The sequence below is a fragment of the Bubalus kerabau genome, chromosome 14 (assembly GCF_029407905.1).
Source record: "Bubalus kerabau isolate K-KA32 ecotype Philippines breed swamp buffalo chromosome 14, PCC_UOA_SB_1v2, whole genome shotgun sequence".
Classification (NCBI taxonomy): Eukaryota; Metazoa; Chordata; class Mammalia; order Artiodactyla; family Bovidae; genus Bubalus; species Bubalus kerabau.
This window is the reverse complement of record NC_073637.1, coordinates 44,465,377-44,492,040: the sequence shown is the minus strand read 5'-3', so window position 1 is coordinate 44,492,040 and position 26,664 is coordinate 44,465,377.

Here is a 26,664-nt window from a genome sequence, read left to right as displayed (position 1 = left end):
CAAGAGAGCCTGTGTAGAGAAGGGCAAGTCATCATAGTTACATAGCCTGTTCCCAGCCTAACAGCTTGATCAGGCATGCATGAATAAGCCCCGTCAAACTAAGCTGAGCCAATCTGGAAAAATAAAATTAGCTAAGCCAAGCCCTGACTGCCAGAATCCATAATAGACCCACAATAATAATAAAAAAATTTGTTTTGTGTTGCTGATGCTTTGTGCCTGATTGTCCTGTAATATCATATTGGCAATAGTTAATCAATACAAAGTGAGAGCATGAGATTTGTAATATAAATTGCAGAGTAATAAAGGACATAAGTAATACTATCATATGAGTTTTCACAGCGTTGGGATAACTACAAGGTACAAAGAAAATCACAGAAAATATAATTATACTTTAAATGCTTGCAGGTACCAGAGGATGGCCAAAGCCAAAGAAACTAGGTGAAAACTGAAACCAAGAAATGCAGATACTTAGATGTTGTTTCCTAAAGAGTGACCAAGCCAGAACAAAAGGTTGTTATAGAAGCTTCTCATTTAACATGGTGCTTGAGTGATAGATTATCAAAGTCTGCCACAGAGCAGCTTCACAGTATCCTATTAAACCCAGGTTAGCACAAAATAGCATTTAAAATTTTCTCTTTGTCCACTGAGAAGGATACCAATATGGCCAAGATCATGAGCCAGAAAACTCAAAGAGCCTGTGGAGTGAACCTTATAATCAAGGCTATTTCAGTCAGGTCTAGCTAGATTATGCTGAATAACAAACAATTGCAAGCACTCCGCAGCTTAAAACAGTAAGGTTTGATTCATTACAGTTTGAAAAGGGGATGGGAGCAAGGAGTCTTTTCATTGCGGTTACTCAGGGAACTAGAGGGATGCTGACTACAAGGTATAATGACTCCTTTCAACATACGCATTTATAATTTCTGAGTCAAGGCCAGGGAATATGGGTGAACAAAGGCCAGCTATTAAATGTTCCCACCCAGAAGGGACACACATCATTTTCCTTTTATTTGTCTGAATTTGGCGTAGAAGGAAAAGAAACTTGATGAACATGACCAAAGAGAGAAAAAACAGAATATCTGAAAGTAGATCATCTATCATGGCAAGAAGGAGCAGACAAATCCCAGTTTCACAGGACCAGAAGCTTTAAAACAGAAAGCATACAAAATATCTTAACTGATGACTTACCTTCTACATCTCTGTAATGCTTTCCCCCTTTCATTTTCGGCTACACATGTTTATTTGATAACAGCTTTATATGTTCTGTAGAGAAAATAGAAACATAATTTAGTCTTCTCAGGTGACTAACTGAAATTTGTTATCATTAGTGATCAGTTCAGTTCAGTCACTCAGTCGTGTTCAACTCTTTGTGACCCCATGAATTTCAGCATGCCAGGCCTCCCTATCCATCACCAACTCCCAGAGTCCACCCAAACCCAGTTCCATCGAGTTGGTGATGCCATCCAACCATTTCATCCTCTGTCTTCCCCTTTTCCTCCTACCCTCAATCTTTCCCAGCATCAGGGGCTTTTCTAATGAGTCAGCTCTTCGCATGAGGTGGCCAAAGTATTGGAGTTTCAGCCTCAACATCAGTCCTTCCAATGAACACCCAAGACTGATCTCCTTTAGGATGGACTGGTTGGATCTCTTTGGAGCCCAAGGGACTCTCAAGAGTCTTCTCCAACACCACAGTTCAAAAGCATCAATTCTTCTGTGCTCAGCTTTCTTTTTAGTCCAACTCTCACATCCATACATGACCACTGGAAAAACCATAGCCTTGACTAGACGGACCTTTGTTGCCAAACTAATGTCTCTGTTTCTTAATATGCTGTCTAGGTTGGTCATAACTTTCCTTCCAAGGAGCACGTCTTTTAATTTCATGGCTGCAATCACCATCTGCAGTGATTTTGGAGCCCCCCAAAATAAAGTCAGCTACTGTTTCCACTGTTTCCCCATCTATCTGCCATGAAGTGATGGGACCAGATGTCATGATCTTAGTTTGCTGAATGTTGAGCTTTAAGCCAACTTTTTCACTCTCCTCTTTCACTTTCATCAAGAGGCTCTTTAGTTCTTCTTCGCTTTCTGCCATAAGGGTGGTGTCATCTGCATATCTGAGGTTATTGATATTTCTCCCGGCAATCTTAATTCCAGCTTGTGCTTCCTCCAGCCCAGCATTTCTCATGATGTACTCTGCAAAGAAGTTAAATAAGCAGGGTGACAATATGCAGCCTTGACGTAGTCCTTTTCTTATTTGGAACCAGTCTGTTGTTCCATGTCCAGTTCTAACTATTGCTTCCTGACCTGCACATAGGTTTCTCAAGAGGCAGGTCAGGTGGTCTGGGATTCCCATCTCTTTCAGAATTTTCCACAGTTTATTGTGATCCACACAGTCATAGGCTTTGGAATAGTCAATAAAGCAGAAATAGATGTTTTTCTGGAACTCTCTTGCTTTTTCGAAGATCCAGCAGATGTAGGCAATTTGATTTCTGGTTCCTCTGCCTTTTCTAAAACCAGCTTGAACATCTGGAAGTTCACGGTTCATGTATTGCTGAAGCCTGGCTTGGGAGTGGTGGCTGCAAAGGTACAGGAGCTCCAAACGAGCTACCCCACGTCCAAGGTAAGGAGTAGCAGCTGCGCTTTGCTGGAGCAGCTGTGAAGAGTATCCCACGTCTAAGGTAAGAGAAACCCAAGTAAGATGGTAGGCGCTGAGAGAGGGCATCAGAGGGCAGACAGACGGAAACCACAATCACAGACAACTAGCCAATCTGATCACATGGACCGCAGCCTTGTCTAACTCAATGAAACTAAGCCATGCTGTGTGGGGCCACCCAAGACGGACAGGTCATGGTGGAGAGGTGTAACAGAATGTGGTCCACTGTAGAAGGGAATGGCAAACCACTTCAGTATTCTTGCCTTGAGAACCCCACAAACAGTATGAAAAGGAAAAAAAAGATAGGACACTGAAAGATGAACTCCCCAGGTCAGTAGGTGCCCAAATATGCTACTGGAGATCATTATTGATAGCTCAGAATAATTTCATTCCAAGTTGACTGCTTATTATTCATCTTCTCCAGGGGATCTTCCCAACCTAGGGATCAAACCCACATCTCCTGTATTGGCAGGTGAGTTCTTTACCACTGAGCCACCTGGGAAGCCCTTTAACGCTCTTAGTTGAGGTTATTTGTTATGCATCAGTAACCTAATACAGGTCCAAAGCTTAACTGCATTAGCTTTTAATTTTTTTATTATTATTTTTTTAAATTTTTAATTGGAACACAATTGCTTTACAATATTTGTTGGTTTCTGCTGTACAACAATGTGACAATCATAAGTATATATATATATATATATATATATATATACTTATGAGCCTCCACCTGCCTCTTGAGCCTCCCTCCTACCCACCCACACTATTAGCTTTTCAGTGCACACATCTTTAGCAGTGAGGAAATGTGATCTTGGAGAAACTGAGATGTCAAGGAGAACCAGATATTGGTGACTTGTCACACAGGCCATGGCAGCTTCACGGTCACCAGCAGCAGATATTGGAGCATGAGGCCCAAAGTCTAGTTCAGAGAAGCCAGAGGTCAGTGGTGGCCAATATACAACATTTAAGACCAGAAGAATCAGCCACAACTTCAGACTAGAGCATAGATTCAAGGTCCATACTCTTTGACTACCTGGAATAGAGGGACAACGTAGAATGGGTGATGGAGTGGGGGTGATCTTGAATGGCTTAAATTTAAATCCTCAATTGATCACATTTAAATCAGAAGTGAATAAGACTCTTCAAATGATTAAGTCCAAGGTTTCTATCATTAGTGAAGTGATGACTGCCCCTAAGTTAAATTTAGCCCTGGAGGTTTAAATGGAGTCATATTTTTGTACATGCAAGTTGGTGCCTCAATTTCTAATCCATTGTTTTATCAAACAGCAATTTAGAAAAGAAAGTTTATAAGCTATGTTTGCTCTGCTATTATTTTGTTTATTGAAGAAATACCAATATATGATAGAAATATAATATCAAGTTTTTAGATCATCAAAATAGAATAAAATGCAGGATAGAAAAAGAGGCTTTGGAAGTTGAGTCCCCACTACCCTAAGCTATGAAGTACACAGAAGAAAAGAGACGAGATTCATTCTTGCTGAGAATGTAGTTATGGGATGTCTGTCTAGGCCATTATCTCAGCCAAGGTAAAGTTCAATAGCTGCCTTTGAAGGTAACTATTTATAGCTCAAGATGTCTGGTTCACTTTAGAATGATTATACGCTGAGCAGTTAAAGAAATGTATTCCAACCTTTTTCCTGGTGCTGCTAACTGGTACAGATAAAAACAGTAACATTTGTATGAAACAGTGGAGAGACACGGAGAAGCATGATACATGGTAAAACATTTCTTAAATGTTCTTTATGCATTATAATTGTGAGATAAAAAATATCACAGAAGAAAGGAATATATTAAATATTCAATTTTCATGATTTGAATTATTCATAAATTTTAATAGAAACTTAAACTTTCATCTACAAACAGTATCTGATAAACATTTAATGATGATGGCTTTAAATGCTGATAGTCACCATCAGCACCAAACATTGTTTTCATAAATAGGTGATAAAAATTCTAATTCATTTTTACAAATTAAAACTTTACTATCACTTCAGTTCAGTCACTCAGTCATATCCAACTCATTGCGACCCCATGAATCGCAGCACGCCAGGCCTCCACGTCCATCACCAACTCCCAGAGTTCACTCAGATTCACGTCCATCGAGTCAGTGATGCCATCCAGCCATCTCATCCTCTGTCGTCCCCTTCTCCTCTGGCCCCCAATCCCTCCCAGCATCAGAGTCTTTTCCAATGAGTCAACTCTTCGCATGAGGTGGCCAAAGTACTGGAGTTTCAGCTTTAGCATCATTCCTTCCAAAGAAATCCCAGGGCTGATCTCCATCAGAATGCACTGGTTGGCTCTCCTTGCAGTCCAAGGGACTCTCAAGAGTCTTCTCCAACACCACAGTTCAAAAGCATAAATTCTTTGGCGCTCAGCCTTCTTCACAGTCCAACTCTCACATCCATACGTGACCACTGGAAAAACCATAGCCTTGACTAGACAGACCTTTGTTGGCAAAGTAATGTCTCTGCTTTTGAATATGCTATCTAGGTTGGTCATAACTTTCCTTCCAAGGAGTAAGCATCTTTAAATTTCATGGCTGCATCACCATTTGCAGTGATTTTGGAGCCCAAAAAATTAAAGTCTGACACTGTTTCCACTGTTTGCCCATCTATTTCCCATGAAGCGATGGGACCAGATGCCATGATCTTCGTTTTCTGAATGTTGAGCTTTATTTTATTTTATTTTTTTTTTGTGTGTTTTTTTTTTTTTTTTAAATTTTATTTTATTTTTAAACTTTACATAACTGTATTAGATTTGCCAAATATCAAAATGAATCCGCCACAGGTTTACATGTGTTCCCCATCCTGAACCCTCCTCCCTCCTCCCTCCCCATTCCATCCCTCTGGGTCGTCCCAGTGCACTAGCCCCAAGCATCCAGTATCGTGCATCGAACCTGGACTGGCAACTCATTTCATACATGATATTTTACATGTTTCAATGCCATTCTCCCAAATCTTCCCACCCTCTCCCTCTCCCACAGAGTCCATAAGGCTGCTCTATACATCACTGTCTCTTTTGCTGTCTCGTACACAGGGTTATTGTTACCATCTTTCTAAATTCCATATATATGCGTTAGTATACTGTATTGGTGTTTTTCTTTCTGGCTTACTTCACTCTGTATAATAGGCTCCAGTTTCATCCACCTCATTAGACCTGATTCAAATGTATTCTTTTTAATGGCTGAATAATACTCCATTGTGTATATGTACCACAGCTTTCTTATCCATTCATCTGCTGATGGACATCTAGGTTGCTTCCATGTCCTGGCTATTATAAACAGTGCTGCGATGAACATTGGGGTACTCGTGTCTCTTTCCCTTCTGGTTTTCTCAGTGTGTATGCCCAGCAGTGGGATTGCTGGATCATAAGGCATGTCTATTTCCAGTTTTTTAAGGAATCTCCACACTGTTCTCCATAGTGGCTGTACTAGTTTGCATTCCCACCAACAGTGTAAGAGGGTTCCCTTTTCTCCACACCCTCTCCAGCATTTATTACTTGTAGACTTTTGGATCGCAGCCATTCTGACTGGTGTGAAATGGTACCTCATAGTGGTTTTGATTTGCATTTCTCTGATAATGAGTGATGTTGAGCATCTTTTCATGTGTTTGTTAGCCATCTGTATGTCTTCTTTGGAGAAATGTCTATTTAGTTCTTGGGCCCATTTTTTGATTGGGTCATTTATTTTTCTGGAGTTGAGCTGTAGGAGTTGCTTGTATATTTTTGAGATTAGTTGTTTGTCAGTTGCTTCATTTGCTATTATCTTCTCCCATTCTGAAGGCTGTCTTTTCACCTTGCTAATAGTTTCCTTTGATGTGCAGAAGCTTTTAAGGTTAATTAGGTCCCATTTGTTTATTTTTGCTTTTATTTCCAATATTCTGGGAGGTGGGTCATAGAGGATCCTGCTGTGATGTATGTCAGAGAGTGTTTTGCCTATGTTCTCCTCTAGGAGTTTTATAGTTTCTGGTCTTACGTTTAGATCTTTAATCCATTTTGAGTTTATTTTTGTGTATGGTGTTAGAAAGTGTTCTAGTTTCATTCTTTTACAAGTGGTTGACCAGAGTTCCCAGCACCACTTGTTAAAGAGATTGTCTTTAATCCATTGTATATTCTTGCCTCCTTTGTAGAAGATAAGGTGTCCATATGTGCGTGGATTTATCTCTAGGCTTTCTATTTTGTTCCATTGATCTATATTTCTGTCTTTGTGCCAGTACCATACTGTCTTGATAACTGTGGCTTTGTAGTAGAGCCTGAAGTCAGGTAGGTTGATTCCTCCAGTTCCATTCTTCTTTCTCAAGATCGCTTTGGCTATTCGAGGTTTTTTGTTTTTCCATACAAATTGTGAAATTATTTGTTCTAGCTCTGTGAAGAATGCTGTTGGTAGCTTGATAGGGATTGCATTGAATCTATAGATTGCTTTGGGTAGTATACTCATTTTCACTACATTGATTCTTCCAATCCATGAACATGGTATATTTCTCCATCTGTTAGTGTCCTCTTTGATTTCTTTCACCAGTGTTTTATAGTTTTCTATATATAGGTCTTTAGATTCTTTAGGTAGATATATTCCTAAGTATTTTATTCTTTCCGTTGCAATGGTGAATGGAATTGTTTCCTTAATTTCTCTTTCTGTTTTCTCATTATTAGTGTATAGGAATGCAAGGGATTTCTGTGTGTTGATTTTATATCCTGCAACTTTACTATAGTCATTGATTAGGTCTAGTAATTTTCTGGTGGAGTCTTTAGGGTTTTCTATGTAGAGGATCATGTCATCTGCAAACAGTGAGAGCTTTACTTCTTCTTTTCCAATTTGGATTCCTTTTATTTCTTTTTCTGCTCTGATTGCTGTGGCCAAAACTTCCAAAACTATGTTGAATAGTAATGGTGAAAGTGGGCACCCTTGTCTTGTTCCTGACTTTAGAGGAAATGCTTCCAATTTTTCACCATTGAGGATAATGTTTGCTGTGGGTTTGTCATATATAGCTTTGATTATGTTGAGGTATGTTCCTTCTATTCCTGCTTTCTGGAGAGTTTTTTATCATAAATGGATGTTGAATTTTGTCAAAGGCTTTCTCTGCATCTATTGAGATAATCATATGGTTTTTATTTTTCAATTTGTTAATGTGGTGTATTACATTGATTGATTTGCGGATATTGAAGAATCCTTGCATCCCTGGGATAAAGCCCACTTGGTCATGGTGTATGATCTTTTTAATGTGTTGTTGGATTCTGATTGCTAGAATTTTGTTAAGGATTTTTGCATCTATGTTCATCAGTGATATTGGCCTGTAGTTTTCTTTTTTTGTGGGATCTTTGTCAGGTTTTGGTATTAGGGTGATGGTGGCCTCATAGAATGAGTTTGGAAGTTTACCATCCTCTGCAATTTTCTGGAAGAGTTTGAGCAGGATAGGTGTTAGCTCTTCTCTGAATTTTTGGTAGAATTCAGCTGTGAAGCCGTCTGGACCTGGGCTTTTGTTTGCTGGAAGATTTTTTATTACAGTTTCAATTTCTGTGCTTGTGATGGGTCTGTTAAGATTTTCTATTTCTTCCTGATCGAGTTTTGGAAAGTTGTACTTTTCTAAGAATTTGTCCATTTCTTCCTCGTTGTCCATTTTATTGGCATATAATTGTTGATAGTAGTCTCTTATGATCCTTTGTATTTCTGTGTTGTCTGTTGTGATCTCTCCATTTTCATTTCTAATTTTATTGATTTGATTTTTCTCCCTTTGTTTCTTGATGAGTCTGGCTAATGGTTTGTCAATTTTATTTATCCTTTCAAAGAACCAGCTTTTGGTTTTGTTGATTTTTGCTATGGTCTCTTTTGTTTCTTTTGCATTTATTTCTGCTCTAATTTTTAAGATTTCTTTCCTTCTACTAACCCTGGGGTTCTTCATTTCTTCCTTTTCTAGTTGCTTTAGGTGTAGAGTTAGGTTATTTATTTGACTTTTTTCTTGTTTCTTGAGGTGTGCCTGTATTGCTATGAACTTTCCCCTTAGGACTGCTTTTACCGTGTCCCACAGGTTTTGGGTTGTTGTGTTTTCATTTTCATTCGTTTCTATGCAAATTTTGATTTCTTTTTTGATTTCTTCTGTGATTTGTTGGTTATTCAGCAGCGTGTTGTTCAGCCTCCATATGTTGGATTTTTTAATAGTTTTTCTCCTGTAATTGAGATCTAATCTTACTGCATTGTGGTCAGAAAAGATGCTTGGAATGATTTCTATTTTTTTGAATTTACCAAGGCTAGCTTTATGGCCCAGGATGTGATCTATCCTGGAGAAGGTTCCATGTGCGCTTGAGAAGAAGGTGAAATTCATTGTTTTGGGATGAAATGTCCTATAGATATCAATTAGGTCTAACTGGTCTATTGTATCGTTTAAAGTTTGTGTTTCCTTGTTAATTTTCTGTTTAGTTGATCTATCCATAGGTGTGAGTGGGGTATTAAAGTCTCCCACTATTATTGTGTTATTGTTAATTTCTTCTTTCATACTTGTTAGCATTTGTCTTACATACTGCGGTGCTCCCGTGTTGGGTGCATATATATTTATAATTGTTATATCTTCTTCTTGGATTGATCCTTTGATCATTATGTAGTGACCATCTTTGTCTCTTTTCACAGTCTTTGTTTTAAAGTCTATTTTATCTGATATGAGTATTGCTACTCCTGCTTTCTTTTGGTCCCTATTCGCATGGAAAATCTTTTTCCAGCCCTTCACTTTCAGTCTGTATGTGTCTCCTGTTTTGAGGTGGGTCTCTTGTAGACAACATATGCAGGGGTCTTGTTTTTGTATCCATTCAGCCAGTCTTTGTCTTTTGGTTGGGGCATTCAACCCATTTACGTTTAAGGTAATTACTGATAAGTATGACCCCGTTGCCATTTACTTTATTGTTTTGGGTCCGAATTTATACACAATTTTTGTGTTTCCTGTCTAGAGAATATCCTTTAGTATTTGTTGGAGAGCTGGTTTGGTGGTGCAGAATTCTCTCAGCTTTTGCTTGTCTGAAAAGCTTTTGATTTCTCCTTCATACTTGAATGAGATCCTTGCTGGGTACAATAATCTGGGCTGTAGGTTATTTTCTTTCATCATTTTAAGTATGTCTTGCCATTCCCTCCTGGCTTGAAGAGTTTCTATTGAAAGATCAGCTGTTATCCTTATGGGAATTCCCTTGTGTGTTATTTGTTGTTTTTCCCTTGCTGCTTTTAATATTTGTTCTTTGTGTTTGATCTTTGTTAATTTGATTACTATGTGTCTTGGGGTGTTTCGCCTTGGGTTTATCCTGTTTGGGACTCTCTGGGTTTCTTGGACTTGGGTGATTATTTCCTTCCCCATTTTAGGGACGTTTTCAACTATTATCTCCTCAAGTATTTTCTCATGGTCTTTCTTTTTGTCTTCTTCTTCTGGGACCCCTATGATTCGAATGTTGTAGCGTTTAATATTGTCCTGGAGGTCTCTGAGATTGTCCTCATTTCTTTTAATTCGTTTTTCTTTTATCCTCTCTGATTCATTTATTTCTACCATTCTATCTTCTAATTCACTAATCCTATCTTCTGCCTCTGTTAGTCTACTATTTGTTGCCTCCAGAGTGTTTTTAATTTCACTTATTGCATTATTCATTATATATTGACTCTTTTTTATTTCTTCTAAGTCCTTGTTAAACCTTTCTTGCATCTTCTCAATCCTTGCCTCCAGGCTATTTATCTGTGATTCCATTTTAATTTCAAGATTTTGGATCAATTTCACTATCATTATTCGGAATTCTTTATCAGGTAGATTCCCTATCTCTTCCTCTTTTGTTTGGTTTGGTGGGCATTTATCCTGTTCCTTTATCTGCTGGGTATTCCTCTGTCTCTTCATCTTGTTTAAATTGCTGAGTTTGGGGTGTCCTTTCTGTATTCTGGCAGTTTGTGGAGTTCTCTTTATTGTGGCGTTTCCTCGCTGTGTGTGGGTTTGTACAGGTGGCTTGTCAAGGTTTCCTGGTTAGGGAAGCTTGTGTTGATGTTCTGGTGGATGGAGCTGTATTTCTTCTCTCTGGAGTGTAATGAAATGTCCAGTAATGAGTTATGAGATGTCTATGGTTTTGGGGTGACTTTGGGCAGCCTGTATCTTGAAGCTCAGGGCTGTGTTCCTTTGTTGCTGGAGAATTTGCTTGTTATGTCTTTCCCTGGAACTTGTTGGCCCTTGTGTGGTGCTTGGTTTCAGTGTCGGTATGGAGGCGTTTGATGAGCTCCTGTCAATTATGTTCCTTGGAGTCAGGAGTTCCCTGGAGTCAGGGATTGGACTTAAGCCTCCTACTTCCAGTTATCGGTCTTAATTTTACAGTAGTTTCAAAACTTCTCCTTCTATACAGCACCACTGATAAAACATCTACGTTAAAGATGAAAAGTTTCTCTACTGTGAGGGTCACTCAGAGAGGTTCACAGCGTTACATGGAGAAGAGAAGAGGGAGGAGGGAGTTAGAGGTGACCCAAATGAGATGAGGTGGAATCAATAGTGGGGAGAGTGGGCTAGCCAGTAGTCACTTCCTTATGTGCACTCCACAACTGGACCGCTCAGAGATGTTCACGGAGTTATACAGGGAAGAGAAGAAGGAGGCAGGAGACAGAGGTGGCCAGAAGGATAAAAGGGGGAAATGAAAAGGCGGGAGACAGATCCAGCCAGTAATCAGTTCCTTAAGTGTTCTCCACCGTCTGGAACACACAGAAATTCACAGAGTTGGGTAGAGTAGAGAGGGGTTAGGGAGGAGATACAGGTGACCTGGTGGAGAAAATGGAGAGTCCAAAGGGAGAGAGAGCAGTCAAGCCAGTAATCTCGTACACTAGTGAAAAATGGGTCCTGAAGATTGGGTTCTTAAAGGTACAAAATTGGTAACAAATACATAAAAACAAAAATTAGAAATCTAGAGTAGAGTTTGGAATTTCAAAAATGTGATGTTAATGAAAAGGAGAAGGAAAAGAAAGAGAGAAAAAACGAACAAAGAAAAACAAACAAGGTCGTGAAAGTAATAAAGAAACTACAGGTACAAAATTGATAACTAATACCAAACAGCAAAAATTAAAAATCTAGAGTAGAGTTTGGAATTTCAAAAATACAACGTTAAAAAAAAAAAAAAAAAGAAGAAGAAGAAAAATAAAGAGAGAAAACAAACAAACCAACAAAAACAATGTCGCAAAAATTATAAAGAAAATACAGGTACAAAATTGATATCAAATACCAAAAAGCATAAATTAAAAATCTTGAGTAGAGTTTGGAGTTGCAGATATACGATGTTATATAAAAGAAGAAGAGAAAGAAACAGAGGAAAAAAAAAGTCACAGCAATTATGAAAAAAACTATAGGTACAAAATTGATAACATATATCAAAAGGCTAAAATTAAAAATCTAGAGTAGAGTTTGGAATTTCAAAAATGCAATGTTAAAGAAAAGAAGAAAAAGAAAAAAGAAAAAAAGAAAAAAAAAAAAACCACAGTCAAAAAATTATAAAATATATATATGAAGTTTGCTGAAGAAGAAAAAAAAAAAAATAGGGTCTTTTTTTTTTTTTTTTTTTTGCAAAGTAATAGTTATAAAAGTGAAAATTAAAGGACAATAGAGGACTTAAAAAAAATTTTTTTAATTAAAAAAAAAGAAAGAAAGAAAGATTGATCGTAAAAATAGTAAAAATATATCTAGGTCTTTCTCTGGTTTTGTTGTGAGTATTGTGGGTTCAGTTCATTTTTGGCAGTTCCTTAGTCTGACTTATATTTCTCAAGATCTATAGGCCCCTTCCTATGTAGTCCGTAGTAACCACAGGGTTTTAATCTATGGCCTGTAGCTTCCAAGGCGTTTCCCTCTGTTATAGCTTCTTCTGTTTGCTGGTCTCTTCAGTGTCTGGTTCCCGCCCTGACACAAAGGGGACGGTGGAGGACCCTATTTTTTTTTTTTTTTTTTAATTTAGGCTCACTTGTTCAGCCGCGCTGTGGGGAGGGAGGGAGGGATGCTGCAAACAGATAACACTGGCGTGCGCTCGCAGTGTCTCGGCCACACTGGGTCTGCCCCCGCTCACGGCGCGTGTAACCTCCCTGCCCACACTGCTTGGGCTCTAGGTTGTTCCGCCCGGGAACAATCAGAGGCCGGCCCTGGACTGAGCTCCCAGGTCCAAGCCGCTCAGGTTCAGGCACTCGGGTAGTCCTCAGAGGCACAGACTCGGTTGGGCCTGCGTTTTGTGTTCTTCCCAGGTCGAGCAGCTCAGGTGATGAGGTGTTTGGCGGGCGCCAATGCTGCGACTTATCGCCTCCCCGCCACTCGGTTATCTGGGTGTAAAACTGGCGCACCTTCTCAGGCAGATGTTGACCGTCCAGACCCCCAAGAAGTTTTAGTTAGCAAAGAAGCCTGCTTACAGTTTTATAGATAGTGTCTCTCTGGGGCTGCGATTGCCCCCTTCCGGCTCTGGCTGCCTGTCACCGGAGGGGGAAGGTCTGCAGCCGGCTATCTCTGTTCAGTCCTTTGTTCTGTGCGCGGGCCTGGCGGTGTCTTAGGTTAGGGCTGGCTTTTCGCGTGGTAGATATCCCACAGTCTGGTTTAAGCCAACTTTTTCACTCTCCACTTTTACTTTCATCAAGAGGCTTTTGAGTTCCTCTTCACTTTCTGCCATAAGGGTGGTGTCATCTGCATATCTGAAGTTATTGATATTTCTCCCGGCAATCTTGATTCTAGCTTGTGTTTCTTCCAGCCCAGCGTTTCTCATGATGTACTCTGCATATAAGTTAAATAAACAGGGTGACAATATACAGCCTTGATGTACTCCTTTTCCTATTTGGAACCAGTCTGTTGTTCCATGTCCCATTCTAACTGTTGCTTCCTGACCTGCATACAGATTTCTCAAGAGGCAGGTCAGGTGGTCTGGGATTCCCATCTCTTTCAGAATTTTCCACAGTTTATTGTGATCCACACAGTCAAAGGCTTTGGCATCGTCAATAAAGCAGAAATAGATGTTTTTCTGGAACTCTCTTGCTTTTTCCATGATCCAGCAGATGTTGGCAATTTGATCTCTGATTCCTCTGCCTTTTCTAAAACCAGCTTGAACATCAGGAAGTTCACGGTTCACATATTGCTGAAGCCTGTCTTGGAGAATTTTGAGCATTACTTTACTAGCATGTGAGATGAGTGCAATTGTGAGGTAGTTTGAGCATTCTTTGGCATTGCCTTTCTTTGGGATTGGAATGAAAGCTGACCTTTTCCGGTCCTGTGGCCACTGCTGAGTTTTCCAAATTTGCTGGCATATTGAGTGCAGCACTTTCACAGCATCATCTATCAGGATTTGAAATAGCTCAACTGGAATTCCATCACCTCCACTAGCTTTGTTCATAGTGATGCTTTCTAAGGCCCATGTGACTTCACTTTCCAGGATGTCTGGCTCTAGGTGAGTGATCACACCATCGTGATTATCTGGGTCGTGAAGATCTTTTGTGTACAGTTCTTCTGTGTATTCTTGCCACCTCTTCTTAATATCTTCTGCTTCTTTAGGTCCATACCATTTCTGTCCTTTATCGAGCCCATCTTTGACTGAAATATTCCCTTGTTATCTCTAATTTTCTTGAAGAGATCTCTAGTCTTTCCCATTCTGTTGTTTTCCTCCATTTCTTTGCATTGATCACTGAGGAAGGCTTTCTTATCTCTTCTTGCTATTCTTTGGAACTCTGCATTCAGATGCTTATGTCTTTCCTTTTCTCCTTTGCTTTTTGCTTCTCTTCTTTTCACAGCTATTTGTAAGGCCTCCCCAGACAGCCATTTTGCTTTTTTGCATTTCTATTCCATGGGGATGGTCTTGATCCCTGTCTCCTGTACAATGTCACGAACCTCATTCCATAGTTTATCAGGCACTCTATCTATCAGATCTAGGCCCTTAAACCTATTTCTCACTTCCACTGTATAATCATAAGGGATTTGATTTAGGTCATACCTGAATGGTCTAGTGGTTTTCCCTACTTTCTTCAATTTAATCTGCATTTGGTAATAAGGAGTTCATGATCTGAGCCACAGTCAGCTCCCGGTCTTGTTTTTGTTGACTGTATAGAGCTTCTCCATCTTTGGCTGCAAAGAATATAATCAATCTGATTTCGGTGTTGACCATCTGGTGTTGTCCATGCGTAGAGTCTTCTCTTGTGTTGTTGGAAGAGGGTGTTTGCTATGACCAGTGCATTTTCTTGGCAAAACTCTATTCGCCTTTGCCCTGCTTCATTCCATATTCCAAGTCCAAATGTGCCTGTTACTCCAGGTGTTTCTTTACTTCCTACTTTTGCATTCCAGTCCCCTATAATGAAAAGGATATCTTTTTTGGGTATTAGTTCTAAAAGGTCTTGTAGGTCTTCAGAGAAGCATTCAACTTCAGCTTCTTCAGCATTACTGGTTGGGGCATAGACTTGGATTACTGTGATATTGAATGGTTTGCTTGGAAATGAACAGAGATCATTCTGTCGTTTTTGAGATTGCATCCAAGTACTGTATTTCCGACTCTTTTGTTGACCATGATGGCTACTCCATTTCTTCTGAGGGATTCCTGCCCGCAGTAGTAGATATAATAGTCATCTGAGTTAAATTCACCCATTCCAGTCCATTTCAGTTGGCTGATTCCTAGAATGTCAACATTCACTCTTGCCATCTCTTGTTTGACCACTTCCAATTTGCCTTGATTCATGGACCTGACATTCCAGGTTCCTATGCAATATTGCTCTTTACAGCATCGGACCTTGCTTCTATCACCAGTCACATCCATTGCTGGGTATTCTTTTTGCTTTGGCTCTATTCCTTCATTCTGTCTGGAGTTATTTCTCCACTGATCTCCAGTAGCATATTGGGCACCTACTGACCTGCGGAGTTCATTTTTCAGTGTCCTACATTTTTGCCTTTTCATACTGTTCATGGGGTTCTCAAGGCAAGAATACTGAAGTGGTTTGCCATTCCCTTCTCCAGTGGAGCACATTCTGTCAGATCTCTCCACCATGACTCACCCATCTTGGGTTGCCCCACAGGCATGGCTTAGTTTCATTGAGTTAGACAAGGCTGTGGTCCTAGTGTGATTAGATTGACTAGTTTCCTGTGAATATGGTTTCAGTGTGTCTGCCCTCTGATGCCCTCTTGCAACACCTACCGTCTTACTTGGGTTTCTCTTACCTTGGGTGTGGGGTATCTCTTCACTGCTGCTCCAGCAAAGCGCAGCCGCTGCTTCTTACCTTGGACGAGGGGTATCTCCTCACCGCCGCCCTTCCTGACCTTCAACGTGGGATAGCTCCTCTAGGCCCTCCTGCCTCTGCGCAACCACTGCTCCTCGGACGTGGGGTTGGTCCTCCCTGCCGCTGCCCCTGGCCTCGGGGGTGGGGTAGGTCCTCCCGGCCGCCCCTGACCTCGTACTTGGGTAGCTCCTCTCCGCCGTTCCTGCGCCGTCTCAGCCTGGCACTCTTGGCCACTGCCCCTGACCTCAGACATGAGGTAACTCCTCTTGGCCGCCGCCCTTTGGGCATGGGGTCCTCCCAGCTTCTGCCCCTGACCTTGGACGTGGGGTAGCTCCTCTTGGCCGCGCTTAGTGCACCAGTCGCAGCCGCCCACACTTAGTGGGCCGGGTGGATAGTTAAGAAATTCAATATGCTTTCCTTTAATACAAAACTGATAAATGTAATTATACTTCCTATGAAATTGTGAATACAGTTTCAGTCATTTGAAATTTTTTTATTAAGTATTTGAAGCAAAGATGAAACCATAAATTCCACAAAGTGCATGCAATTTTAGAACAGTCACTGGACAGCTAGTATTGTTGCTGTTCAGTTGCTCAGTCAGGTCCAACTTTTTGCAGCCCCATGGACTGCAGCACACCAGGCTTCCCTGTCCTTCACTATCTCCCTGAGCTTGCTCAAACTCATGTCCATTGAGTCAGTGATGCCATCCAACCATCTCATCCTCTATCATCCTCTTCTCTTCTTGCCCTCCATCATCCCCAGCATCAGGGTCTTTTCCAATGAGTCAGTTCTTAATCTCAGGTGACCAAAATATTGGAGCTTCAGCTTCAGCATCAGTCCTTCCAAAGAATATTAAGCTAGTATGGACATATCTAAAGGGCACATAAACCACAATGGAAATATCAGGTAACTGAAAAGATGGTGAGCAGAGTGTCTATCAGGAACTCCTGCCCTTCCTTTTCACCTTGTCTTTTGGCCTCAAGCTCCCCTGAATAGCCACACCTGCATCCTCCTCTCGTAGATCCCTTCCGGGCACTGACATTCCCTGCACTGGTCACCAAGAAGCTCACTGGTTGGTGAGGTACCTCCTGGATGGGCAAAGTCCGCCAGTGTGGAGTGAAAAGGACTGGGGGTCCTGCTGCAGGTGCCTTGGAAAATCCCGACAGACCCTGGTCTAGTCAGGCAGTCTTTATGAGCCAAAGGTAAGGCTGCTGGGGTTCCCCGAAGTCAACCTTAGGGCTCTGGAAGCCGGGACCCCACCATCCTGGAAAGAGCTGTTTGAATAGTTTTTGAAATAACTCATTGTTATCCTTTGGATTAATAAAAATAATTACTGTGAGAGTTTTCATAATGTGGTGAAAAGCCAATTATACATCTTGTTCCTAGAAGCATCTGACAACTAAGGTATGTGAACAACCTCTTCTCTACCTAAAATATGCCAAATACAGAAGAAGTAAGAAATGTGAAATACACTAAGTTCATTCAAATGCAAATTTTAAATTGATATCCTTTCTAAAATTGAAAGTATTTCTTCCCAGCCCCCCAATTTGGCTCCACTTAACTGCTGCTTCTGCTGCTAAGTCGCTTCAGTCGTGTCCGACTCTGTGTGACCCCATAGACGGCAGCCCACCAGGCTCCCTCGTCCATGGGATTTTCCAGGAAAGAGTACTGGAGTGGGTTGCCATTGCCTTCTCCTTTTAACTAGCCAGCATTTATAAAATGGTAGGCTGAAGAATTCTCCTGTAAAGCAGGAGACACAGGAAACGTGAGTTCAATCCTTAAGGTGAGGAGATCCCCTGGAGGAGGAAATGGCAACTCGTTCCAGTATTCTTGCCCAGAAAATCCCATGGACAGAAGGGCCTGGTGGGCTACAGTCCATAGAGTCCTAAAGAGTCTGACATGACTGAGCAGGCACACTCAACGACCTGACACTGAGCACAGTGAAGAGTGACGAAAAGAAAAGAAAAATATATGGTCCTACCTTTCAGCTCTCAACCAATTAATGAAGGAAAACAAATGGACATAGACAGAGTATAGGATGGAATGGTGGAAAGAGTTGCGTGGTGCCACCATCATTAACTGGATTGCCCCGCCTATGCACTTCTCCTCTTTCTCCATCTCCATCCCCGTGGGAAGGAGGGAGCCAGCAACAAGACCAATCCCACCCACTATAAGGAACTGTGGAGAATTTGAATGAGCTTTACAAAATCGTTACTCTTGGATCAACTGAGCGTTACCTGAGTGTGAAATTCATTGCATGATATTAAGATAAAATATTTACTTTAAACTTATATGCAGAGTACAACATGAGAAATGCTGGGCTGGATGAAGCACAAGCTGGAATCAAGATTGCGGGGAGAAATATCAATAGCCTCAGATATGCAGATGACACCACCCTTATGGCAGAAAGTGAAGAGGAACTAAAGAGCCTCTTGATGAAAGTGAAAGAGGAGAGTGAAAAATTTGGCTTAAAGCTCAACATTCAGAAAACTAAGATCATGGGAATGCAAACTAGTACAGCCACTATGGAGAACAGTGTGGAGATTCCTTAAAAAACTGGAAATAGAACTGCCTTATGATCCAGCTATCCCACTGCTGGGCATACACACTGAGGAAACCAGAAGGGAAAGAGACACGTGTACCCCAATGTTCATCGCAGCACTGTTTATAATAGCCAGGACATGGAAGCAACCTAGATGTCCATCAGCAGATGAATGGATAAGAAAACTGTGGTACATATACACAATGGAGTATTACTCAGCCATTAAAAAGAATACATTTGAATCAGTTCTAATGAGGTGGATGAAACTGGAGCCTATTATACAGAGTGAAGTAAGCCAGAAAGAAAAACACCAATACAGTATACTAATGCATATATATGGAATTTAGAAAGATGGTAACAATAACCCTGTGTACGAGACAGCAAAAGAGACACTGATGTACAGAACAGTCTTATGGACTCTGTGGGAGAGGGAGAGGGTGGGAAGATTTGGGAGAATGGCATTGAAACATGTAAAATATCATGTATGAAATGAGTTGCCAGTCCAGGTTCGATGCACAATACTGGATGCTTGGGGCTGGTGCACTGGGACGACCCAGAGGGATGTTATAGGGAGGGAGGAGGGAGGAGGGTTCAGGATGGGGAACACATGTATACCTGTGGCGGATTCATTTTGATATTTGGCAAAACTAATACAATTATGTAAAGTTTAAAAATAAAATAAAATTTAAAAAAATAATAAAATAAAATAAAACAAAACAAGAAAAAAAAGAAAAAGAAAACTAAGATCATGGCATCCGGTCCCATCACTCCATGGCAAATAGATGGGGAAACAACGGAAGCAGTAAGAGACTGTATTTTGGGGGCTCCAAAGTCACTGCACATGGTGACTTCAGAAATTAAAAGACGCTTGCTCCTTGGAAGAAAAGCTATGACCAACCTAGACAGCATGTTAAAAAGCAGAGACATTACTTTACCAACAAAGCTTAGTCAAAGCTATGGTTTTTCTAGTAGTCCCATATGGATGTGAGAGTTGGACTATAAAGAAAGCTGAGCACCCAAGAATTAATGCTTTTGAACTGTGGTGTTGGAGAAGACTCGAGAGTCACTTGGACTGCAAGGAGATCCAACCAGTCCATTCTGAAGGAGATCAGCCCTGGGATTTCTTTGGAAGGAATGATGCTGAAGCTGAAACTCCAATACTTTGGTCACCTGATGTGAAGAACTGACTCATTTGAAAAGATCCTGATGCTGGGAAAGATTGAAGACAGGAAGAGAAGGGGATGACAGAGGATGAGATGGTTGAATGTTATCACTGACTCAATGGACATGAGTTTGAGTAAACTCCGGGAGTTGATGGATGGGGAGGCCTGGTGTACTGCAGTTCATGGGGTTGCAAAGAATCAGTCATAACTGAGTGACTGAACTAAACTGAAGATAAAAAATTAGGAACAGCATAATACTGTTTTTTAATCCATGACATGTTCAGAATGAAGCCAGTATTTGGTAATATCCACAGAGATGAATCAATTTTTCTAACAGAATAAAATTCAAAATCAGAGCATAAAAACATTAATTACACAATATGTGTCTCCATTATTGCTAATGCTTGCACTGAGAAGGAAAAAAAGGCCAATGAATATTGTGCAAGGGGAGGGAATCTGTGTGTATATCATAAGACTATTCTATTTTCAGGCCATAAATTGCCTATTTTATGCAAAATACAGGCCAAGGTCAGATAATTTAATGAAGAAGCATGTAGTGTAGCATAGGAAATGACAGCTTTCATTGTAGCCAGTGGTTCCTATGAGGTATGAAGCAGTGCTTTTTGTTCTTCCTTTAATTCTCTCTCCATTAAGAGTCTTCCCTATCTACCCAGTTTGTTCTGTTCCCTGTATTGTTTCTCTCTGTGTATCTGCCTCTCACTGTCTCTGTCTGTCTCTCTCTAGTGTAAAGTAGTGCTATAGAGAGACAGAGAGAAGCAGAAAGAGACAGAGAGGGAGATGGAGACATAGAGAGCTGTCATCATTTCCAACTTTTCAATACTTTCTTCTCAAGTTTCCTAAAACAAGGTGGCTGATGCTGGGAAAAACACAAGAATCCTGAAAGGAGTGAGACCTGCCCGAGTCATTGGGTGGATGATCTTTTCAGTGTTGCCTTTCGCTTATCTTTTGAATTATTTTTCTACCAAGAAGTGTAATATGTATCTGTAAATCAGCATAATACCTCCCTTAGGAAACTTTGGTGTCTTCATAACCATTTTCTAAGAAATACGTTGTTTTAAGATGGAAACTTTCCACTCACATGAAACTGACCATCCATAAGAATATATTTGATATGTTTTATATGAATGTTTGTGCAAAGTTAAAAAATATCAATCAAATGAATACTGAAGCTCAAATAAGAATGTATTTTAAAAAAGGGATTGTTGCAGCTTTAGCAATTTTTTCTTCTCAAAGCAAAAGTAAAGGTTTCATATTTAAAATTCTTTCTTTTCTTTTCATCTCTTTTCCTGGAAATTAATTTATCCTGAGTATTGCTTTTTTTTTAGCTGATTTCATTAGAGTGTATCCTCTTCAGTGTTAAGCATGTTTTGAGAACATGACTAACGAACTCTTTTCCTTGAAGCGTGATAGCTTTATATTTAAAATTGGTGTTTGTCTTTAAGAGCATTAGTCAGTATTGCGGGAAAAGCTGGTGGCTTTATCTACAAACAAATTTCAAGGAACCAGCATGCTATCTTGGTCACTGTGCTTTTGCCTGTAGATTTTTTTTTTTTAACTAATAGACTTAATTTTTAAGTAGTGTTAGATTTACAGAAATATTGAGCACTAAATACAAAGAGTTCCCATATAACTGTTCTCTCCCTTTCCACTGTCTAGTTTTCCATATCAATATCTGTCATTGGCGTGATATGCTTGTTATCATTCATGAGCCAAAATAATGATATGTTATTATTAACTGAAGTTCATAGTTGACATTACAGTTTGTATTTTATATCCCATAAGTTTTGACAAAGTTATAAGAGCATTTGCTGGCCACTGTAGTATCCGCAGAGTAGTTTCAATGTCCTCTTTCCATTCATTTCTCCTTCTACCCTCCCCATCCCTAACAACAATCTCTGGCAACCACTGATCTCTTTATTGTCTAGTTTTATCATTTCCAGAATGTCATATAGTCAGAATTACATAGTGCATAGCCCTTTCAGATTGACTTCTTTCACTTAGTAATATGCATGTAAGATTCTTTCACACTTTTTCATAGCTTGATAGTCTATTTCTTTTTAATGTTAAATAATATTCCAATGTCTGGATGTACCACAGTTTGTTTATACACTCATTGGCTGAAGGACATTTGGTTTCTTCTATGTTTTGGGAATAATGAATAAAGTTATATATATATATCTATGTGCAGGTTTTTATATGGACAGAAAGCTGAAACTTCTTTGGATAAATATCAACAAATAAGATTGCTAGATTATATGGTGAGTATACATTTTGTTTTGTAAGAAGTGATCAAACTATTTTTCAAAGTTGTATTACCATTTTGCATTCAAACCAGCAGTGAATAAAGTTCTTTTTGCCCCACTTTCTCATCAGCATTTGGTGTTGTTAGTGTTTTAGATTTTGTCCATTCTAACAAATGTGTATATCTCATTGTTTTAATTAGCAATTTCCTAATGATATATGATGTTGAACATCTTTTCACATGCTTAGTTCAGTTCAGTTCAGTCACTCAGCCATGTATGACTCTTTGCGACCACATGAACCACAGCATGCCAGCTCTCCCTGTCTATCACCAGCTCCTGGAGTTTACTCAAACTCATCTCCATTGAGTTGGTGATGCCATCCAATCATCTCATCCTCTGTTATCCCCTTCTCCTCCTGCCGTCAATCTTTCCCAGCATCAGGGTCTTTTCAAATGAGTCAGTTCTTCCCATCAGGTGGCCAAAGAATTGGAGTTTCAGCTTCAGCATCAATCCTTCCAATAAACACTCAGGACTGATCTCCTTTAGGGTGGACTGGTTGGATCTCCTTGCAGTCCAAGGGACTCTCAAGAGTCTTCTCCAACACTGCATTTTAAAAGCATCAATTCTTTGGCATTCAGCTTTATTTTTAGTCCAACTCTCACATCCATACATGACCACTGGAAAAACCATAGCCTTGACTAGACAGACCTTTATTGCCAAACTAATGTCTCTGTTTCTTAATATGCTGTCTAGGTTGGTCATAACTCTCCTTCCAAGGAGGAAGCGTCTTTTAATTCCATGGCTGCAATCACCATCTGCAGTGATTTTGGAGCCCCCAAAAATAAAGTCAGCTACTATTTCCACTGTTTCCCCATCTATCTGCCATGAAGTGATGGGACCAGATGCCATGATCTTAGTTTGCCGAATGTTGAGCTTTAAGCCAACTTTTTCACTCTCCTCTTTCACTTTCATCAAGAGGCTCTTTGGTTCTTCTTCACTTTCTGCCAAAAGGGTGGTGTCATCTGCATATCTCAGGCTATTGATATTTCTCCCCACAATCTTGATTCCAGCTTGTGCTTCTTCCAGCCTAGCGTTTCTCAAGATGTACTCAGCATGTAAGTTAAATAAGCAGGGTGACAATATACAGCCTTGATGTACTCCTTTTCCCATGTGGACCCAGTCTGTTGTTCCATCTCCAGTTCTAACTGTTGCTTCCTGACCTGCATACAGATTTCTCAAGAGACAGGTCAGGTGGTCTGGTATTCCCATCTCTTTCAGAATTTTCCACAGTTTATTGTGATTCACACAGTCAAAGGCTTTGGCATAGTCAATAAAGCAGAAATAGATGTTTTTCTGGAACTCTCTTGCTTTTTCCATGATCCAGCTGATGTTGGCATTTTGATCTCTGGTTCCTCTGCCTTTTCTAAAACCAGCTTGAACATCAGGAAGTTCACGGTTCATGTATTGCTGAAGCCTGGCTTGGAGAATTTTGAGCATTACTTTACTAACATGTGAGACGAGTGCAATTGTGCAGTAGTTTGAGCATTCTTTGGCATTGCCTTTCTTTGGGATTGGAATGAAAACGGACCTTTTCCGGTCCTGTGGCCACTGCTGAGTTTTCCAATTTTGTTGGCATATTGAGTGCAGCACTTTCACAGCATTATCTTTTAGGATTTGAAACAACTCAACTGTAATTCCATCACCTCCACTAGCTTTGTTCGTAGGGATGCTTCATAAAGCCCACTTGACTTCCCATTCCAGGATGTCTGGCTCTAGGTGAGTGATCACACCATTGTGATTATCTGGGTCGTGAAGATCTTTTTTGTATAGTTCTTTTATGTATTCTTGCCACCTCTTCCTAATATCTTCTACTTCTGGTAGGTCCCTATCCTTTCTGTCCTTTATTATGCTCAGCTTTGCATGAAATATTCCCTTGGTATTTCTAATTTTCTTGAAGAGATCTCTAGTCTTTCGCATCCTGTTGTTTTCCTCTTTCTTTGCATTGAACACTGAGGAAGGCTTTCTTATCTCTCCTTGCTATTCTTTGGAACTCTGCATTCAAATGTATATATCTTCTCTTTTCTCCTTTGCTTTTTGCTTCTCTTTTTTCACAGCTATTTGTAAGGCCTCCTCAGACAGCCATTTATCTTTTTTTGCATTTCTTTTTCTTGGGAATGTCTTGATCCCTGTCTCCTGTACAATGTCATGAACCTCCATCCATAGTTCATCAGGCACTCTGTCTATCAGATCTAGTCCCCTCAATCTATCTCTCACTTCCACTGTATAATCATAAGAGATTTGATTTAGGTCATACCTGAATGGTCTAGTGGTTGTCTCCACCTTCTTCAATGTAAGTCTGAATTTGGCAATAAGGAGTTCATGATCTGAGCCACAGTCAGGTCCCAGTCTTGTGTTTGTTGACTGTATAGAGCTTTTCCATCTTTGGCTCCATCTTGGCTCAAGAATATAATCAATCTAATTTTGGTGTTCATATGCTTAATTTCCATCTTTATATATTTTCTGGTGAGATGTCTGTTCAGATCATTTTTTTTTTCATTTTTAATTGGCTTATTTTCTTACTGTTGAGATTTAAGAGCTCTTTGTATATTTTGGATACAGTCCTTAACTAATTATTTTCACAAATATTTTCTCCCAGGTTCGACTTGTCTTTTTATTCTCTTAAGAGTATCTTTTGCAAAGCACACGTTTTTAATTTTAATGAAGTCCAACTTCTTAATGTTTATTTTATGGATCATGTTTTTGCTATTGAATTTAAAAAGCTACTTCCAAAGGAAAGTCACCTATTTTTTTACCTATTTCATCTTCTAGAAGTTTTATCGATTTTCATTTTACATCTAGGTGCATTTTGACCTAATTTTTGTGTAAGGTGTAGTGTCTGTGTCTACACATATTTTGCCTGTGCATGTCCAATTATTCCAGAATTGTTTATTTAAAATACTATGTTTCCTTTCCATGGAATTGCTTTTGCTTCTTTGTCAAAGATAACTATATTAGTGTCTATTTCTGAGCTCTCTATTCTATTCCATTGTTCTATTTGTCTTTTCTTTTACCTTTTGTAGTCAGTCTTAAAATCAGATAGTGTCAGTACACTGACTTTGTTCTTCTCTTTCAATATTCCATTGGCTATTTCAATATTACACTGGCTAATTTCATTCTTTTGCCTTTTCACATAAATGTTTTAAGACTCAATTTGTCAATATTGTGATTGACAAACTGGGATTAAATTACACTGAATTTATAGATCAATTTGAAAAGAACTGACATCTTGATAATACTGAGTCTTCTCACTCATGCACATGGAGTTTATCTCTATTTAGATCTTGATTTATCAGTTTTGTAATTTTCCTCATGTTGATCTTGTACATATTAGATTTATATCTATTTCATTTTTGCTGATAATGTATTATAAAGTGTTTTGTTTTTAATATCAAAATTACACATTTTTAGTGCTAGTTGTACTCAGTTGAAACTTTGCCATTCTATGAGCTACAGATGCTGTTGATTTTTATCATCATAAAGAAGGATGTATTAATAGTGCATTGTGTACAAAGCACTGGAACCAATGCTGTTTCTTTGTCTCTTTCTCCCAGAAAAGTCCACCATGCAGCCACCAGAAAAAGCTGCAAGGGTGGGTGGGTGTACTGCCCTATGTCAGTGCTGGTACCAGGGATGTGGAAGGACAGATGTCTGCTACTGGATGCAGCTAGACACCAGTTTGGGCAAGGCTGACCGACTGGGTACATATAATTCCAAAAAATTACCCTATACCAAAAAATTCTAAAGAAAAATAATTACTGAAATCTCTGTTACTCCAGGTTTGTATGTCTCATTTCACAAACAGAGTTATCAAGTGGGGACATGGTACTGTTTTCAGAGGCTTTGGAGTGTCTTTGAAATACGACCTTCAACTATTCTCGGTTCACTGAGTAGTTATTCAGCCACAGGAAAGCATTTTCCGACCTATACATTTTAAAAGCCACAAAGTGCCTTTGCTGCAGCATGGCTCAAAGATGACAGTTATTTGATGGCAGACAGTAAGCTGTTGTCTGAATCAGCCCAAGCTGCTATAACAGATCACCAGAGGCTGGTGGCAGAAGCAATAAACACTTATTTCCTCAGAGTTCTGGAGGCTGGCAGTCCAAGATCAAGGTGCTGGCATATGGAGCTTCCCAGATGGCACAGTGGTAAAGAATCTGCCTGCCAGTGAGGTGACATGAAAGACATGGGTTCGAACCCTGGGTTGGGAGGATCTCCTGAAGGGGGAAATTGCAACACACTCCAGGATTCTTGTGGATGAGGATAAGAGGCTTGTGTGAGCTTTCTGATGGGAGGGACTGGGCTGTAGGGAAGACTAGGTCTTGCTCTGGTGGGCAGGGCTGGGCTCAGCAAAACTTTAATCCAATTGTCTGCTGATGGGTGTTTGGACTGAGGTGACCCAGTCTTGGCATCTACAGGTTCTGTGGTAAGGCTAAGGGAGACCTCCAAGAGGTATGCCAAGATGCATTTTCCCAAGACTTCTGATGCCAGTGCCCATATGCCTGAGGAAGGCCACTGCCAACCAACACCTCTGCAGGAGACCCTCAAACACTCACAGATAGGTCTGGCTCAGCGTCCTGTGGGGTCCCTGTTCCTTTCCCGTAGGTCCTGGTGTGCACAGGTTTTGTTTGTGCCCTACAAGAGTGGAGTCTCTGTTTCCCTCAGTCCTTTGAAAGTTCTACAATCAAATCCCGCTGGCCTTCAAAGTCAGATTCCCTGGGGATTCTCAGTCCCTTTGCCAGATCCCCAGGCTCAGGAGTCTG